General features: G+C 43.1%; 1 protein-coding gene across 13 annotated transcripts in view; it reads right to left on the bottom strand.

Annotated features, from left to right (window-relative positions):
* LOC104315796 (poly(rC)-binding protein 3-like) overlaps window positions 1–19930 on the bottom strand; it is a 526334-nt gene that overhangs the window by 134989 nt on the left and 371415 nt on the right. For 3 of the 13 annotated variants that reach the window (XM_069778739.1, XM_069778740.1, XM_069778741.1), the window contains exon 1: window positions 12916–13094. The exons of 1 other annotated variant lie outside the window; for it this stretch is intronic. The gene's annotated coding sequence lies outside the window, so the exon portion shown is untranslated. Of the gene's footprint in view, window positions 1–9850; window positions 10204–10323; window positions 10458–10494; window positions 10697–12551; window positions 12706–12915; window positions 13099–19930 lie in introns of those variants that run through there. 9 more of the 13 variants (XM_069778731.1, XM_069778728.1, XM_069778736.1 and 6 more) reach the window with 9 other exon arrangements.

Here is a 19930-nt window from a genome sequence, read left to right as displayed (position 1 = left end):
ATGAGTAAGTAGAGATTTACCTCAAAGACTGAAAAAAAGTGAAGTTTGACTTTGCAAATACATTCAACAGAGCAGCAGGAGTCTACAAAAGACGACGAGAAGCTGGCCTTAAGATTAATGAGATCCAGAAGGCGGCTGCTGTGCCCCTCACGCTGCTGTACAGCGGCGTGGACTGAGCTAACGTGAGAGTAATTATTTCCTTGGGCACCGCGCAGGCAGCGTAGCCATAACCACGCCGACGTAAGCACAACCTGCAAACCCATGTGTGGATGCCAGCAAGAGCTCAGGACCTTCCCCGGTTTTGTGCTGCTGCGGCTACTTCGCCGTCAGTAGGCAAGTAGCCCACTTAATGGTAGTTTTAAAAGATCTGCAGGAGGACTGCGGTGATGCACTAGTCTGCACCGCAGGCAGCTAAATACTGATGTATCCAAGCGGACTGATGTTCAGGGGTTAAATTCAGCCCAGCGAGGCTTCCCAATAGCCAGGGGAGAATGACTGGCTTCCGAGACCGGCAATTCAGAGCTGCTCTGCTTGGAGGTGTTTCTCTCTCCACTGAGTACAGACTGAGCCAAGGGTGGGGGGAAGCCTCGTTAGGCAGCTTTGGGGAATACTCCCGCCTTGCATCAGACACACCATACTCTTAACCAGATGTAACTCTGCCCACTAAATTCTTGAAACAGCATTTTATCTTGGATTGCACGCTTCTAATACTGTTAAGTGTCTGTCTGATAATCCAACTGATTTACAATGGATTTAGAAGAAGCAAACAAGAATTTTTTATACTTAATAGCATGGCTGTACACATCTTGGGAAGATTTTGTTACTTGATTGCCAACTGTCATGAAAACCCAAAGGAGCAGTGGAACAAGAATACAGTCCTTTGCCCCGTAAACAAGGCCATTTGAGACATTTTTTCTACTATGGAAATGTCACAGGTTCAAGACAGGTAATCGACTACAGTCCATTTGCTGAGAAACATTTGTACAATGGTATTTTTCTACAAACACATCCAAGATGCACAATCACAATGAGCTCAGAAGAGAAACACTGCAGTAGTTAAAACTGTAACTAGAGCTACAGATTGCCCCTCACTGCAAGAGAGTTTTTTGTTTGATTTTTTTTTTTTTTTTTCATTTTTACATCATGCCCTTGTGTCTACAGTACTACGACAGTAAACTAGATAATACACCAGTGTTTACTAGGGAGGCTCGGACAACAACCAACCAAAGCCTACTTGTTCCATCCCATTAGAGTCCCTTGCTAACGCAGACATGCTGACACGCACAACTTCACACAGAGGTTTCAGATGCACTGGATGCCGTCCAAGACTGTCTGCTCACGCACCACCTTCTTGGGGCATTCATTCCCATTTCAGTTGGTATCAGCAGTACTGGGGCTGGGACAGTTTTGAAGGGGGGGGGGGGGGGGGAAGCCTGCCTAGAATATGATCTTTTAGGTATTTCACCGCTGAATGTTCCAAGTGGCTGAAATAAAAATGCACAATTTTTGGAAAGTTCGTATTCCTACTGAAGCAAAGTGGTGGTGGACGTAATACAACAGGCGTTACAGTGTAGTGTTCCCATGCTAACCACTAGACCTTTACTATGTCGTTAAAAATAACATCTCCTCTCAGGGATGTGGAAAAAAATCCACATACCAAGGTAAGCATTTTCTACCCAAAGATATTGCAAAGACTTTCCCTTTTCAATCTCATGGACATACCACTCTCACTCTCCCTTTCCATTGGTCCCATGACTGAGAGAAGGTATCTTTGCATACCTGTTTCTTTCTTCTTTTACCCCAAACAGAAGGCGCCATCCAGGCTTAAAACTCAGACCTTCTGAAGAAGGGAAGGAAAGTCAGGAGAAATGGATGGGAGAAGAAGACCAGAGCCCGTGAAAACATAGTTTCCACGGGTCTTAGAATCATAGAATCATTTAGGTTGGAAAAGACCCTTAAAATCGTCGAGTCCAACCATAAACCTAACACTGCCACCACTAAACCATGTCCCTAAGCACCACGTCTACACATCTTTTAAATACCTCCAGGGATGGTGACTCAACCACTTCCCTCGGCAGCCTGCTCCAGTGCTTGATAATCCTTTCAGGGAAAAAGATTTTCCTAATATCCAATCTAAACCTCCCCTGACGCAACTTGAAACTGTTTCCTTTTGTTCTGTTGCTTGTCCCTTGGAAAAAGCTCGTATCTTATTCAGATACAAGCTGGAGCGGTATCACACATCACCTTCACAATGAGATGCCGTCTTGCAGCCCAAGTCAACAAAAGTGGCTGGTAACATCTTTGTGTTGTCACAAAGATGGATATTACTGGGATGTAGGAGCACAAAGGATCCCAGGAGCCCTTGGGGAGTAGACAGAAACCTGTTCTCATCCTACTGCTCCAAAAGAATAATCGAGGAGAAATTCTGTCAGGGGCTCTGTGGACATCTCCTCCTCCTCAACGCCTGCCTTGGATGTTACAACAGGACAGGGCTACCTCCAGCTCAGCCTTTTATCACGTTTGGTCTTCTGCACACACGTTAAAATTCAGGACAACCTTCACAGTCTGTCCCAAAGCATTAAGGCAGCAAATGGTGGAAGATGTCAAAAGAGCTGTTTCAGTTTGTAAAAACTAACCAGGTAAACTGTGTTAAAATATGGCTTCAGTTACAAATCCAAGACCATCATTGGCTAAGAATGCAGATCAATGGCACTTCAGATTGCCAAAAGAGAGAAACAGAAGAAGATGTTTATGGCTCAGAATCCCTTCTAATACCATTTTTGTCACAAGGTCACTACATGTATATACAAGCTACAGATAGGTACATAAAATAGGTGTCCAGTGCTTACACAAAACTACTGACTTTGACTAAATATTAATTGAACACCACAGTTAGGTTAAAATTAATGTAGATGAACTCCATACTTTGTTGATCACACATCATAAATTAAAAAGAAATTTATCTGAACAAATAACAGTTAAGTCCTTTCCATGAGTAAGAAGTGTGAAGGCAAGAGAGACTGTTACAAGCAGCAGTTATTCAAAGCTGCGGACACGAAAGCTAGTTTCACAACATGAGCTGTAAACCCATTTTTGTTTATTACTATAGCCTACCCATTTGACATCTACCCTAATAAATGGTTCTCAATGAAAAGCATGCAAGTACACACCATTTTCTCCGGCTTCCCCCAGAGTATTGAGGATCATTAGACAGATCATCGGCTTTCTGCAAGAGACATCTGCATAGTTTTCAAATTTTGACTAATAATCTCTTGAAATAAGGTTTGCAGCAGAAGACATGCTGAGCCAAAGTCATCAGTAGTCTGAGTCTGTGAGGATGTGATTTTTGAAGATGACTTTGCCCTCAGCTTTAGGCATATTTGCAGGTCCAAAGTGGTTTTATTCTGTGGATGTCCCCACACCCCCCAAAATTGCAATTACTATCAAGAAAATAAAAGTATCAACCCAGAACTACTTCAGCCGAGATGTTTCTGTGACTACTCCCAGCAACAGACTTGTTTCTCAGAGTTTTCTCAGAAAGCAGACATAACAGTGCAAATTAATTTCCTTTTAAACTTGGGCAAATATGTGCACAAATTTTACTTGATTTGCCCAGATTCTATAAATAAAAGTATGCAAGAGACTTAATGTAGTATAAACACGATAATTTTCTTTAGAAAGTTGCCAGGCATGGTTTAAAGTTGTAGTTAAAGCTCCCATTTAAGTGTTTCAAGTGAGTAAGAATTAGTATCTTTGAAATCAACACAGCCAAGAAAGGATTTTGTAAAATCTACTAAGCTCCACATAAGATAATCCCCCAATATAAAATATATATGTATCTGAAAAAATCTGAATTGCATTAGCAGTGTAGGAACTAGAAATGAAACCTATTTTAGGTGCATCTGCAATCTTTTATGCTTGTCCAGTAGATTTTAGGGATATTATTTAGAAATACATTTCTGTATCTGTCAACTCAGCCACATTCTCATTGAGAGCATCAGATTTTGATGTATTTTTAAGTCTAATCTCAGAGGCATGCAGAGCTAAAATGAAGGTGACATTTTATTAGTAGCCGTAGGCAACCCTAGTTCTGGCTACTTTCGTTATTATTTATCTCTCAATGTATATATGATCTGCTGCTTTTAACTTTATTGACTAATAATAATATTCACTGGAGATTGGGTCTTTCCTGTCTAGCGATGGGAAAGCAGAAAGGTCACAAGGTAAAAGAAAACTCCATTTTCATAGGCACTTTAATGCATTGCTCCTAAGGGAATTCAAGTTGCTTTAGAAAGGTTTAGATATATATTGGTGGGCCCTTTACTCCCGCGCCAACTAAAAGCCCATCCATCTGTGCACAATCCAATGTAATAACAGCACAGTAAAAAGGATAGTTTCTGTACACTTTTTTTCTAAAGCCTCGCTTGCATTTTATTGCCAACTCCACAGTAACTTTGCACACCCACTCCAAGTAAGATCAGGGTTGTTTCTTAACGGGAGGTACAACAGGCAAGGAAAGGTCACAGTGCTGTGAGATTGCCTTTCAGACAATGAACAGGATTAGAAGTGAATAGGTCTCAGCGAGCAGATTGCCCTAAAATGAAACCCAGGGATGACAAGGCAAAACCCAGGGTCCAAATAGTTTGTCAGCAATCTCCTCCCAGCAAGTCTGGGGTCAAGAAGTGGCTACCAAAAACCCTGGCATATATATATTTATATGGAATCCACCACAAGTGGTGTTGATATATTTGCCCAGACAAACAACAAAGCAAGCAAACAAAACCCTCTAAAAGTTTAGCGTATCCAAAAGTTAAGGCTACCTTTGTCAGAAGAAAACTAGTATCGGAAAATATGGGAATATCAAGATGGGCTGCCTAAATGGCCATAACTCTGCCTTTTATCACCTTTGCATTGAAACCAAAAACCAAGAGAGCAGGAAGGCTGTTTATGAGACATCAAAAAGCATCATCTAACCACATTGAAGTATGTTCACACAACTGCAAGGAGATCGTATCGCCCACCGGCTATCAAGTACCACTCATCTCTCACCCATCAGCTGACACTCAGTAACTGGCCATGGATGCGGTCCTATGCGGGGGGCAACATGAAGCAAAACAGGTGAGCGACCGTTACATTTGGGCATGACAGTCTTAGCAGTTGTAGAAGGAATTTATCTGCATTTCTAGTGTTTAAGCTACTGCATTCTGCTCCACAGCCAGTACCACGAACAGGCATCCCTGAAGTTACCGTGCCACAGCTGAAGATCAGCGTCTTCTTAAAACACGCTTTTTAACACATGGGTGAAATTACTCACAAACGCTAATTAGCTACCAATGAGAGGTTGAATACTGTGATGTCACATATTAAGTTATGAGAGGATATGCCGACAGATTAATTGGTACTGTAGCTCCCAGGGAGATATAGGCAATTATGGTTCCCGTAACCAAACAGGAGGCCAAGAGTACTGCTGGTTAGAAGTGTGCGTGTCGTGGTTTAACCCCAGCCAGCAACGAAGCACCACGCAGCCGCCCTATCACTCCCCCCCCACCCAGTGGGATGGGGGAGAAAATCGGGAAAAGAAGTAAAACTCATGGGTTGAGATAAGAACGGTTTAATAGAACAGAAAAGAAGAAACTAATAATGATAACACTAATAAAATGACAGCAGTAATAATAAAAGAATTGGACTATACAAATGATGCACAGTGCAACTGCTCACCACCTGCTGATTGACGCCCAGTTAATCCCCGAGCGGCGATTCCCCGTGCCCCCACTCCCCCCAGTTTATATACTGGACATGACATCATATGGTATGGAATACCTCTTTGGCCAGTTTGGGTCAGCTGCCCTGGCTGTGTCCCCTCCCAACTTCTTGTGCCCCTCCAGCCTTCTTGCTGGCTGGGCTTGAGAAGCTGAAAAAAATCCTTGACTTTAGACTAAACACTACTTAGCAACAACTGAAAACTTCACTGTTATCAACATTCTTCGCATACTGAACTCAAAACAGAGCACCGTACCAGCTACTAGGAAGACAGTTAACTACATCCCAGCTGAAACCAGGACAGTGGGAAAGAATTACACCCAGCCCATGACGGTCACAACAGACACCCCTAGATGCAGACGCATTTCTGTCAGCATTGGAAGCTGTTTAGGGAGCTGCAGAAAGTACAGCTGTACAGAAAGTACAGCTTCAGGAGGCTCCATCACCACGGATCACATTGGAGGCTTTTGTCAGAGATGTATCGTTCCTGCAGAAACAACAGAAGCCTCCAAACTTTCAGCAGTCTCTTAAAACACAGGGTCAGATTCAGAGTATCTTTCTTATCTGACGCTACTGAAGGGACATTAGACTTCGTCACGAGCAAGGTTTAAGAGCTCTTCTAATTTTTATTCAGCCTCCTCTACCCCATCCCAGTCCACAGTAAGCATCTTGGGATGCTCACAGCACTTAATTAACAGCGACAGTCTTTTCGTTACCTGCCGGGCATCTGTATTTGTACAGTGGGAATGCTGATGGGGGAAGGAGGGAGGGGGAAATGAAGTCTCTCTCTCTCTCTCGGTGTCTGCCTGGAGCCCTTGCTCTTCCCGGAGAAATCTAATGGTGTAACTTCTGATGTTCCCCACTACTCAATCAAAATCCAGAGATTTAAACACCTCTGAACTGAAAGGAGTTGAGACTCCAAACCTGATTCTCATCACTGCGAATGAAAACTCTGAACTTGCGTATCAGAACAATGGTGATCTCTCATATTTTCCTATTTGCAGGAGCAAAATATTTTAATTTACTCTCAGAGGTATGACATACATTAATAAAAAAGACAAACAGTCTTTTTAATCACTTTGATCATATGTAAGCAAATCTCCACCAGATCCAGGCAGCTCAGGGACTTTCAGTATTTAATCCAGTACTATATAGTAGCTATTGAGTGGATTTACAGTATTTACAAAGGTTGTGTCTGTCCCCAATGTTTTTACAGCCTTTTCATTTAAAAATCTCTGCTGTTCTATAGAATGTTTAATGTTACAAAACAGCCGGCAAAATTCCCATTAGCTCTTCTGGCTAGATTCTGGCACGTAGCCACAATCATGCTAATGAAATCCTTGAGGTACGCACACAGTTTTGTTAATTGAATGAAACCACAGAAAAGTCATTTTATGGTCTTCAAAGCTCACATTCTGTCTTTCTATTCATTTAAACCAGGCTCAAATGCTGAATAGGTGCTGTACTGCCCACCAACGAGAAAATACAAGCCAACGGAGGTAAAGGCAATAGACCATCATAAATAAATACAGGACTAGATGGCGTGGATGTTGCACCAAGCACTTCATTGCCATGTAGCTACATCCAAAAGTATTCTTTTCCTGGGAGACGTACCCCTCTGCTTTTCTGTAGAGTGCTCTGCATCTGGGATGGTATTCCACTGCCCTTGTTGCCACCAGGACAACCAGACTGCTCAGATTTCATTTCATGAAATCCTCGGATTAGCACTAATATCTTATCCGTATTTGCTTACCAACAAATGCATACCTATTTGTATATAAAAGATGACGGGAGTCTTTTTCTAGAGCTCCACTTGCTCTGTACGCAGCTGCCCAGACTTTCGTTGCATGCCTGGGACTGCGGTTCTGACACAGCCACCCCCCTTTTCTAAAACTTGGCTGAACCTTCAGAAAGCCTCGTTTTAAAGCATCACAGTCAAATGCTTTTGTTTGGTTTTGGGTTGGTTTGTTTGGTTTTTTTTTAATTTTATTTTAGTGAAATTATTCTTTGTTTCTTATTACAGACATGTCCCTAAACTAGTCTGTAAGTATAGTCAAGAGTTTTTCAGTAAGCATACTGCGAATCTAACAGAAATAAAGCAATACAGAACAAGGCAGAGAAGTGCAAACAGTATTTTTCTAAACATTTTCATTGTTTGGGGTGGTTTTGTTTAGTTATTTGAAAAATGTTTGTCTTAAACTGTTCCTGAGGTCAAAAGGAAACAAAACCAAACCTACATATTCCAGTTTTCCTCTGAATCATTTTGTAGAAGTTTTCAGGTGTCACTGCAATAAGTCCTACTAAGAAATGCTGCAGCGTCCTCCTTGCGCGCTTGTATCAAGCCACAGGTTGTCTGAGCAACTAGATTATGCCGAAAACAACAGGTATGTGGACTCTGCTGCTTATTTATTCCATACTGTTACAGTCAAATCCTGCCACCGATGCCCACGTCCTTCTCAGAGGGAAAGTCTGTTGAGGTCACTGGGCTGAGTCTTGACAGTCTTAATCACTGCTCAGTGACTCCCAGCAGCGTCTACCTACGACGTCAAGCACGGACCTCTGCGGGGGTGGGCGGAATAGGAAAGTTCATCTGACTCTAAATGACCATTACAGCTCTGGGAAAAACAAGGTCTGATCTGGAGTGGGAGCCTGGTCTGTAGGGGAACAGAATTTCAAAAAAAAAACCAAACCAAAAAATCCCCCCACGTACATTAACCCTCTTGGAAAAAAGACCCATTCATGTTGTTTTGCTTTTTTTTTTTTTTTTTTTTTTTTTTGAAGTAGAGATAATAACCCTTTATATTTTAAATAACAATGACTTTCTATACTAATTGTTTTTTGTGTCTCTGCGCTGAAGGCTTTCAGGGCTCAGAAGGCAAGTCAAGATGCTGAACAGCGTGTGTGTACACAGGATGACAGCCTTTGGCAGGGGACACAAAAGCTTCAGAGTACGGGTGAGCCCAGCGAAGGGCCACCCGTGTGCGTCAGGGACGATGGGGCTGTCTGCTGGAAATCTGGCACACTGCTCAAATGGGAGTTTGTTAATCTGAACTTGATTTCTGTGCCTGACTGATGAACGTTAACATATAATCGCACTTGCTGAATAGTTTCATGGCTTTATAACCACTTTATAGGTGCTTGGATATATTACCGTCTCCCTCTTCCATCCCCCTAGCCAATGGACACTACACTGCATAAAAACATACACCCTTAAGACTAGGTGGATGCCTGTTACAAAGATTTTCTGCTTGATTTTAATCCAAAAGAGCTGGCATCGTGCTGGTATTTTTTTAATTACAACCTCCTTCGCTCAGTTCTGTTTTGTCTTGCGGAGCACCTATCAATCAGGAGTCACCACCGCAGGATGCACCCAGTGGCAGGAGGCTATTTCATTCCCTCCCCCAACCCCAGATACTGACTTTTTTTTTCTGTCCCCCTCCCCCTCCCCTTCATTAACTAAATGCACTGAATAAACCTTAACATCCCAGCTAAATCCTATTGGCCCTGGATTTGCTGCTTAATGCTAAAACCCGAGCGACCCATTTTTCTCCTGTTGATACTTCTATTGCTGATGGCAGCCAGCAGGGAAAAATACCCAACCTTAAAATATTTTAATGTAAGGAGCAAAACCCAGAAAATTCATCACTCTTTCTGCTGCTGCTCCTGAACTTTACGTAAGCTCTACTTCATGTGGCAAAGCCTCCCTTGCTTTTGTGCTTCACAGGCAACACAGCGAGTCTGTTGCTTAGCAAATGAATGCAACAAAGTGCATCTGTTATTAAAAGTGCGGCAAGGTCTCTTTCAAAGAGAAATGATCTTGCAAAGTCTATGGAAATAAATTTCTGTGCATTGTACAATCTCCAGTCACGACGCTGTTAGAAACGTCAGAAGATGGAGACCCCGCTAACTAAAAATCTTCGGGAAAGACTAACAACGAGAGTAAAGCGTTTCAGTGCCACGGATTCATTTGGGGTTCCTATCCTTACATTTTGCTTTAAACTGGAATTTTGCCTTCCCGATTTCACATACGCAACAGAAAAGGCTAAAGATTATTCGCCACCCCCCTGCACCCCGGTTATCACCGCTGTACCTCATCTCACCTCGGCTCAGCTGCCCAACGCTTCCTCCTCGCTCCGTGGTGAGGAGCGGGAATCCCGACGGTCGCTTCCCAGCTCTTGACTCTATTCCCAAAGCGCCCAAACCGGGTTATCCGTGCGGCTGCAAAGTCTCCCTATGGCAGCATTAAGAGCTTTGGCTCCTGAGGCCATCGGCCCCCGCCTGTACTCCTTGCTCCAGCAGACCTCCGACCTCTCTGCCCCCCTCAAAACATCACCGCCGTTACCGCCACGTGTTTTGCCGCGGCATCTGCCGCTCCAAAACCCCTGCCCTCTTTCAAGGACCTCTTTCATGCTTCTGCCACGCACGCATCCGCGCCTGCAACCACGTCCCCCGTTCGCTTCGCAAGCTTCTCCGCAACTTTCCGCCAGAGCGATGACCCCCTCGCCCTACGGCAGGGTCCCTTCCCAGTTATCCCAGCCCTCCCGAGCAGGAGGACCAGCTCACCCTCCGCTCCCCCGGCTCCTGTCCCGCTTCCCCCAGCACGGAGCGCCGCGAGGGGTGCGAACCGCCGCGATTTCGGCTAGGAAACCTCTCGCCCCGCGACGGTTCCGTGGCGAACGGCTTCGCGGGGCAGAAAGCTGAGCGCTTCCCGCACGGCTTGCAAAAGTCGCTCACCACATTTGCAGTAATCCGTCGGAGAAGGTTATTCCAGCTTGCTCTTGGGGATCCGACCAACACAGCAGTCCTGGGATTTGACTTCTATTTTTTAATACCGCATTTCACCGTACATGAATATCGGACCTCAATGCCCCGCAATACCGAGGCCGGCTTCTGAGAAGAAGGGCTGCATCCTGAAACGCCTACCACATGCACACCCAGCCCTTTGCCTGACAAATTCCTGTGGCTTTCAGAGACTGCAAAGGCTGAAAAGAAACAAGGAGCCTGGACATCTAGTAGAAATTCAGTTATCCTGAATAAAAATTGTACTCACAAAGAATCCGAAAGCAAATCTAATCTAACGCTGAAGGTATGCAGCACAGGTTACGCATTAAGATTATTAGTACCATGTCCGTTATGAGAAGGCTTTCAAATAAAAGCGCTTTCTCACTGACCGTGCACTTGCGTTAATGTATTTCTTACCAATACCACTAATGGAGCATTCATCATGTTTCTAGCTTCTCTGAAGTAACAAGAAAAATATATTGAGCCATGCAAGAACAAAACAAACTTATCCACTTCGCTAAGCGTTATCATTGCATTCACACTCTACAGATGTGTGTAAATACAATCCTTGAAGGAAATAATGGCAAATGACTTCAATATTACAGAAATATTCAAACCAGCATAAATTGGAGACCAAGAGCGATAAGAAACGGAACTAGTAAAGCAAACAGTTATATTCTTGAGGACCTATTTTTGCAGCATGGACACAGATGAGAGAAAGAAAGGGGGCAAGGTCTTTTGTAAGAAATCAGCTATTTCAGACTGTAAGGAAAGTAAAAATGTTTTCGTTCACCTGATTATAAATTAAGAAGGTATGGACTAACAACCACATGATCGATCAAGTTTTTCCTTTTCTTGAATACAGTGAGTAGAATACTAGATAGATAAGGTATTTATTAAGAGGTTTATGAGTAGGCAAGCCCCAGCTTTTCAGTTTATTTTATTTTTATAAACTCTTGCCTGATTTTAGTATGGCCGATTCCTGGATTCCATTATGAACGATTCTCAGTGATAGTTCATGAACTTTGCACCAGGAATCTTTGTAGGCATAAGTGGTGGACAAATGGATTACCAGCTGCCTAACTCCATTTTGCCCTATTGTTCTGCTTCTAAAACCGTATATAAAAGAAACAAACAAAACCTACGGCTAGACTGGATGGTATGCACACTTCTAACAGCAATTTATTTTTTTCTTTTAAGATTTGAAGACAGGCACGCACAAAAATTTCCAGCTATGGCTGCATTTTGCTGTCTGTAATCTACACAAGAGCTGTTAAAATACGATTAGGTAACACGTGTTAAGTGAGTGTTTATTTTTCCAGTAGTACCAGTAGGGTTATCAGAAACACAAATAGAAGTTGTACACTAAACATGACCATATCCAGTGTAATAGGACATTCTAGTAGATGTATCAAAAAGATTAAAGCATAGTTTTTGGCACATAATAACAAAACTTCTTGCACCTTTCAAAATAATAAACAACAACAACAACAACAATAATAATAAAGAGGCATGAAGTCCAGCGTCCTTTCTTATTACTGTTACCATAAAGCTATCATATATTTCCTAACTTTTCTTTAAGAAACAAGCACTTTGAAGTTCACTTTTTCCCCCATTGCACACCACACAGAACCACAACACGCTTGTTTACTTAGGCTGTTTACATTAGCACCTGAAAAGCAAAAAAAACCCCCAAACCCTCCAGAAACATTAACAGCTAAAAGAAAGGAGGTAATTTCCAGTGCTAATACCCCCCAAACGCGGGACAACATTCCAGCTCGGTTGCTTTTGACAGGGACGCTGGTTTCTAACATGTCAGAAACTTCCTCGCCTCTGCCTTTCTCATCCCTCCGCAGCCCCTGCGCTTTCCCTTGGCCTCTCTCCATTTCACGTTAAACTTGCAGGAAACTATTAACCAGGACGTACGCGCACACACACACACACATCATTTCCAGCTGAAATTACGGCATTTAAACCCTGGAGCTGCCGGCTCAGGCGGGGTTACTCACCCGAGGGAAGCCCACACTTTCCAACTGACAGTCCCTAAGAGAGAGATTTTAGCGCGGATGACGATGATGATGATAAACCAGCCCCGTCTCCGCACAAATCCCTTCCGCGGCAACTTGTTGGTTTCCATCTTTTAACGACTTTACCCATCGCAGCCTATCCCAGGCGGACAGAGGAGCAAAACTCAGCCCCTAAATCACCCGTAAAAAAAAAAAAAGCAGCCCTCTCGGCTCCTGCGAGCTCAAAACAAAGCAACCCCCCCCCATCACCCCCTCATCCTCCCCACAACTCCAGCAAGCGGGAGAAGGTTCCTCTTCGCCCCTCTCCCTCCGCTCTCTCCTCCCCACCCGGGGCCGAGGTACCCACCTGCCGAGCGGGACCCCGAGCCCCACGCCGGTCCCTTTCTCCCGTGGGTGGGTGGGCTGCTGCCGCCCCAGCCGGCTCCCTCCCTGCCGCCCGAGCGGGGACAGATGGCCGGGAGCCCTGAGCCCTACCACAGTCAAGCAAAGCTGGGCTTTTTTTTTTTTTCTCTTTTTTTTCCTCTTTTTCTTCTTCCTCTTTTTTTTTCTCCTTTTCCTCCCTTCTCCCCGTTTTTCCTCCCTCCCTCCCCTGGCTTAGCCCCTGGCAGATAAACCCGAGTCAGGCAGAGTGTGCTCGCAACACCCCCTCCACCAATCATTTCAATTAGTGCCACATGAGAGGAGCTTCTGCCCAAAATCTGCTTAAGAAAGGGCCAGAGGGCAGGGCAATCTCCTTTGCTCAACAATGACCAGAAGCTGCTATAAATATCCAAACAAAAGCACTGTCAAGGCCAGGAATGTCACATCCTAATGTGATAAAAATTGTAAAGATCCCATGTATACCAGAAGTACAAAGGAGGAAAAATAATTTAAAAAAAGAGACAAGAGATTAAAAGCAGTCGCCACCTTCCTACCCTCTCCCCCAATACGAAACCTGGTAATATGTTATCAAAGTTGTATATTTCTGGGTGCCAAGCTATTGTGTTTTCCAGGTCCTGAGCGGCTCGCTCACAATCCCTTTGTGACAGCTGCACGCTAATATTTATAGGTACCCGAGTCTATAATATATATCTTGTATAACCAAGTACAGTGACCAGGGCTGGTCAGAGGTAGCCCCCAACCCCACAGATACATTTCATCACACAAATAGTACAAGCAACGACTTCTCTAAATTAAAACATTAACAAGAGGTTCCCAATATGCCAGTAAGTAAATCAATACATTGATAAAGTACAGACTCAGGTGTATTTGTATCAAAACTGGGGAATTTAATCTAATTTGGTTTACACACGTTTTACGCCAGCATATTCCAGCGCTGGGAGTGAGGAGAAACTCCAGCCGGAGGTTTCTAACTCTACAGTGAGTTAGAGCTGAAAACTAACAAAAAATCCCTGCAAACACCCTCGATCAAGCCGAGTGCGTCCGCCGGCAGTGCCCGGACCTGGAGTTTGTGCACCGCTTTGCAAACCTCCAGTTTACACCATGAAGTAGCTGGATGCTGCCTGCTCTGGCACGGGGAGGGCAGGCCAGGAGACGGGAGGGGGTCCGGACCCATTTGACTGCTTGTAAACCCTGCAATGCCTTTGAGAGAGTAATTTCCAGTCTGTTGATGGCAGGATGACAACAGCTAGGTTCATCTGAGGAGAAGCCGATAGTCGCTGTCACCTAATTCCCCCCGGAGACGTTCCCGAATGGAATCACTGCAAAGGGAGGGTGCTCAGCCCATGTCCCTCCAACTCTCCTGTCTCGATGTTTATGTACAAATCTACGTAGAAGTAGTTAATCCTATTGACTAACCTCATGCTCTTTTAGAACTGAGATAAAAGCCGTCTGAAATTATCCCTATTTCCTCTGTTTGGTTTCCACCAACTCAACAATAAACTTCTCTTCTACTACAAATAAATGTTATTTTTTCCATTTCATTCCCATGCCCTCCTCTGATCATACTTGTTTGTCCCGCTGCAGCGAACACTGCTTTCTCATACTAAACCCATTCACATACAGGCTTATCCTCAAAGCACCCTTATCCTCAGAGGATGTCCAGAGATGGGGTTTGCTGCTTTATTAATTCCCTGAAGTTAAGCATGTGTCCTACATAACAAAGGATGTACTTTTAGAAGATCATTTGAAGAAATGCATTGAAAAGAGAGAATATTGAAGCGAAGCTCTTGCAAAACCCTCGTCCGAAAAGCCACGTGCGCAGGCTCGCAGGACCAAAACCGCCCGCAAGATTTCCAGACTTCCTAGTTTGAGCAGGGACAGAAATATTCTTTCTTTCGACAAAGAGCTTTCAGTAACCCAGAGCGCACAGATGCAGAACGATAACACCGACACAAACAATACAGACTGAGCGTTGGGCGGCCGAGGATGGGGGGGGAGCGAAGCAGAGCCCCCCAATTCTGGCACTGGCAGGGTGGACGTCCAGGTAGCCCAGCACAGCAGCTGGAGGTCCGGCAGGACATCCAGCTGTGCTTGCAAGGTATTGCAATATAGCTAATAAACCCCGGCAGTTCCACTGCCTGATCTTTACGTAGCGTCCTGCTTTTACTTCAAGCGGGGCCAAGCTGGGCGTCCGCAGCAGCAGTACAGACGCGTGTTGCAAAGGAGCGGACAGAACCTTCGCTGAAGGGAAAAAAAGAAAAAATAATCCTCAACAACAAAAAACCCCTCCAGGTAAGCAGGAAAAGATTTTTAGGCTAATGAGCTTACCTGGGAAAAACATCACCTATGACTTAAATAGCTGCATAGTTGTAACTGAGTAACAAAACAGCAAAAATAAGTCACTAATGGAGTGAAATGAAAGCTTGTGTGCACGGTATAAAAAGCTAGCCAGCTAGGCAGATGAATAAATTGGTGGAACTGAGCCACTGATGCCAGAAGTGAAAGAAAAATATCTTTCTCTCTGAATTTTGGGTGGTTTATCTTTCACTTCCTGGATCAGCTAGCATTACAGAGTTCAAAGAGGAAAAAAAAAGGTTACAAAAATAAACAATATTTCCTCATTTTGCTCAAAGGCCCTGTTTGAGTTGATTTGTCTTGACCCGGTCCTCGTTGTTTTGCATGCTGCTTTCCTACACCAGCTTTTCCAACCTATGGATAGAAATGGTGGAAGAATCTTGCAACCTCCCTCAAGGATGCTGAAAATGTAACAGGAGGAAAATATGTATTCCGCGTGTATGGAAATATTCCTCGCAGAGAGGTATTCAGAACGGCTCTCCTTTGTAAGCTTGAAAGTATTCAAAATGCCATTTGCTTTACAGATCAAAATGCTGTGTTTGATGGTAAATCTAAGAGACAGATGACAGAAATCTCCATGAGCAATGTCCCCAAAATAAAATGTATAAAGAAAAGATACTGCTTAGTTTGTAAACAATTTAGTGTATATTTGCAATTTTAAACTGTTTATAAAATATTCCACCAACAGATCAGGGTAAGGCTTCTTGTTTTACAGAAAATTATGACTATTACCTGGAAGTGCTTTAAGTTAACTTGTTATGGAAATGGAAACCCGGATCAGATGCATCGGGTCCTCGCGTTTGACAATTTCCTAGAGAAGCAAGCCTATACATGGAAAGCTATCCTCAAGCACTGGTTGAAGTTTTCCCTTAAATACTGTTTTGTTTGATAAGTGAAAACTGACAACACCACCAAATCATCTGCTATTAGTGTTCTTTTCTTTTACATGTCCCTGCCCTTGGAAAAAAAAAAATAATGGATTATGCTATTTCTTTGTCTGAATAAAATGTTGCAGTTCCGGAGATAAAGACGTATTCAGCTGAGCAATTAAATAGCTAAATAAATGAATCAGCAGAGCAGAAGTGACAGATTTAATTACTGCTTAGAGCTAGGAAGGGGAACTAATTATGGGGTTCATGAACCACATGCCATTCTTCTCCTTAAGCATGTGCTTCGAGTCTTCTGGATCAAGCTCTGTAAATGCAGTAGCATCATGCATCATATTTAAAAAAAAAAGGAGAAAAAAACAAAAAAAGAGAAAAAAAAAGCCATCCAAAATTTGGAAATGAAGTCTAATCTTTGAAGAAAGAATAGTCAATACTCTGTTTTAAAAGCCCATGTTCAATTGACTCGATACCACGAGTTAGAGGAACTTTCTTTTAAATAGATAAACACTAAAAATGCAGTTCTCCAAAAACTGAAAGCACAATGAAGTTCACTGCTTGTGAATAAACCAAAGATTGCAACAGAAAGCTGCGGTAATTGAGGCATAAAGCATACAGCTATATCAAGTGATTAGGAGCCCTATTCACCAGAAAGGATCTGTAACTGCGAAGCCTGAGAAAGCTGTTGATCCTACCTCTCTTCTGCTGTGGTCAGCCCACCTCAGCAAGCAATAAAGTTCAAAAAGATAATTTTGTGGCCACCAACTGCAAAGCCACTAGCTGTGGAAAAAACTGTTCCTCGGTTTCTGCCTTCTGCCCCATTTCTCCTCTTTGCATTTACTTTACCATCCTAATTTTATTCTTGTTTGATAAGACTGTCAATGGCAATTATTTGAGCTTCATATTAACATCATGAGCCTTGTGGTATAATACCACAAACATAGAACTCCTTCCCTCATTAGTGGGAGGGAGAAAGAGGAAAAAAACCCACACGTAGTGCATTTGAATCACATCGTTCACTGAATCGCAAAATTTTAGCGAGTTTATGGCCATCTTATACAGATGAAAAGAGACAGGTATCATTTCCGAAAAGAAGAAAGCACCAAGCTATATTAAAAAAAAAAAAAAGAATTAGTGGGGATAAGAGATAAGTCTTTCATTCATAGCCAGTGGTTTTCTAAAATTAAAATTTCGATCTGTTGTGATGTCTGTTTTAGCATAATTTTAAAAATCAACGTTTGCCTCTTTTCCTAAAAATACTGTGAAGAAAGAGATCAATAACTGCACAGTTGACTTCCTACACCATTCTGAAAAACAATCAGACCTTCTACTCCACTGACTTTGAAAATTTTTAAAAAGCAGGACACGATGCAAAAAATAAAATATCTTATGGCTGGGAAAGATCTAGATCTACCCCAGCTATAACCATATTCTCCTTCTACACGACCAGTAATTTTGTCAAAATTAAAATAATCATGCCTAAACCCAGAAATGTAGGCTGATCTCTGGGAAAGCTCACTGGACAATCACAGGTGCCATCATCTTCCAAGATTACAACATCAGCTCTGCTTGGCTGAAATTCTGTTCTCTGAAGGCAGCCAAAACCAAGGTCTATTGCATCAATAAAGTCCAAAATAAATCCAATCTTGAAAATCAGTGTCTGGGCTTCTGTATCAAGGGAGACTGTATCTGCAGGGAACCAGGAGCACTGTACATCCAAGATAAGGTAAAAACAGGATTTTTTTTTTTTTTTTTTTTTTTCTTAAATGAAATTATGGTATAGCTCTATAAAAGTGACATCCCTTGCCTGGAATTCCACTGCAGCTAGATCAGAAGAAAATGCACCTTGTACCTAGACACACAGCAAAGCAGAGAGGAGCTGATCTTCAAAAAGGACACTATATCTGAACATTACGTACAAGTTGCATTAGCACTCATACCATACGATTTTTAGAGCATCTGTTATCCATGTTAATAAAGCGTGATGTCTCTAGAAAGCCAATAAGGTACCAGTGATCGCAAACCTTGCAGAACACATGCACAACTGATATCTCATAATAGAGATATTAGGATTGTACGAATAACCTCAGCGGAGCGTGAGGAGTTGAGAAGGATCCCATGGGCAGGGGCAGCTCGTCAGCGGACTGCCAAAGGACAAAGGTGGTGCACAACTCTTCTGGTCTCAGGAGGCAAAATTAGCTGTATTTTTCTGACAGTCCCTGATAGCTCACATGGAAACGACCATTTAAGTGTCTGAGGTGTCCCTCTCAAGACAGGACATGATCGACATTTGCATTTGCATCCAAAACCACAGCCCCAGAGGAATACAGGGCGTTTGGAAGTGGAAGTCATGCAGAAGTGAGCTTGCCACCTGGGAAGAAGGCTGATTCCATGGACCCCCCACCTTCTGCTCTCCCCACAGGGCAATGCAAAAGAAATCCCTCGTGGGATACTTGAAACAGGAGTCAGGGTTAAATATAGACCAGAAGCTCATTTGTCATTGTTTTATTTATACCCTTTTGCTCCCAATCTTGCACTTCGATGTTTGCCCTTAAGTCCCGCTTAACGTAATTTTGCAGTTTTTTACCACCCAGCCAGTGTGGTGCAGTGGAGAGACAAGATGAAACAGAGTGAAACCAGTGGGTTCTCAGTAGAAAACAAAGAAGGGTGCACAAGGTGTCTTGAGACACGAGCATCTCCTCCGGCAGGGTCATAGAAGACCAGAGCTGGCAAATATTTCTTTCCTGTTTTCAAAGGATCAGTGGGGGATGGATGGGAAGGGAGGAAGGACTTCACTAGCAGGGAAAGGATTAGCCTTAACAGGCACGAACTAATTCCTCTCCTGCGAGAAGCAGATGGCAAAGCAATATTCCACAGTTCTGGGTGAGCCCTGGGTTTTCAAACAGGCTCCGACACCGTGTCTGGTTGTTGCAGGGAAGGTAGAAGGTCATTTTTCACTGCCATGGGGAGCGTGACAGTTTATCAAAGCTACCCTTGGGTAAGTTTGCTTGTGATGATTTACAAAAGAGGTGAGTAAGTATGCCAGTGGGTGTAAGAGGAGTTGCTAGTTGACTGGTAAAAAGAAGAAATTACTGTGTTTTTTGTATAAAGTCTAAATAACATTTATACAGTACTAATCACAGAGCTAAAAATAATTTAAAATCACCCACCATTTCCTTCTTTAAAAACTCAAGTGATTTGTTGGGGTTTTTTTTGAGTGCCCTATTGCATTTTCCTAATAGTTCATTGAAGACTAGAAGTAAACATCCAGTCTTCACTAAGGACTACTATAAAAAACAGTCAAGCTCCTTGACAATAATGACAACTGAAATAACAGGAGCCACTGTCCAAACCAAAAGCTGAAGTAGGCATCCAGCCATCATGCCCAAAGGGTTTTCACTGAGAAGGGCAAGGATGCCTGCATACAAACGTCAGAGCTTGCTTACGGTTGGAATAAATTGTATCAGAAAAAACAGAAATATGCCAGAAATAGGGGGAGCAAGGAAGCATGTGAACTGGCTAGAGGGCAGCCCTTGAAGACTGAGCCTGACCAAAACTCAGAGACAGTTCCTCCTTTCTCCTACTGCAGTGGAACATCAAAGAAGAAACAGCCATAAGAAGTATGAAATAAGGAGTAAGAAATCCAATCCTCACATGCCTCACAATACAACTCCTGACCTAATACAGATGACAAAAAGGGGGATTATAATACGGCGCACTGTGACACTTTTTGAACAATTA

The sequence above is a fragment of the Haliaeetus albicilla genome, chromosome 3, assembly GCF_947461875.1.
Source record: "Haliaeetus albicilla chromosome 3, bHalAlb1.1, whole genome shotgun sequence".
NCBI lineage: Eukaryota > Metazoa > Chordata > Aves > Accipitriformes > Accipitridae > Haliaeetus > Haliaeetus albicilla.
This window is presented reverse-complemented; position numbering and strand designations above follow the sequence as displayed.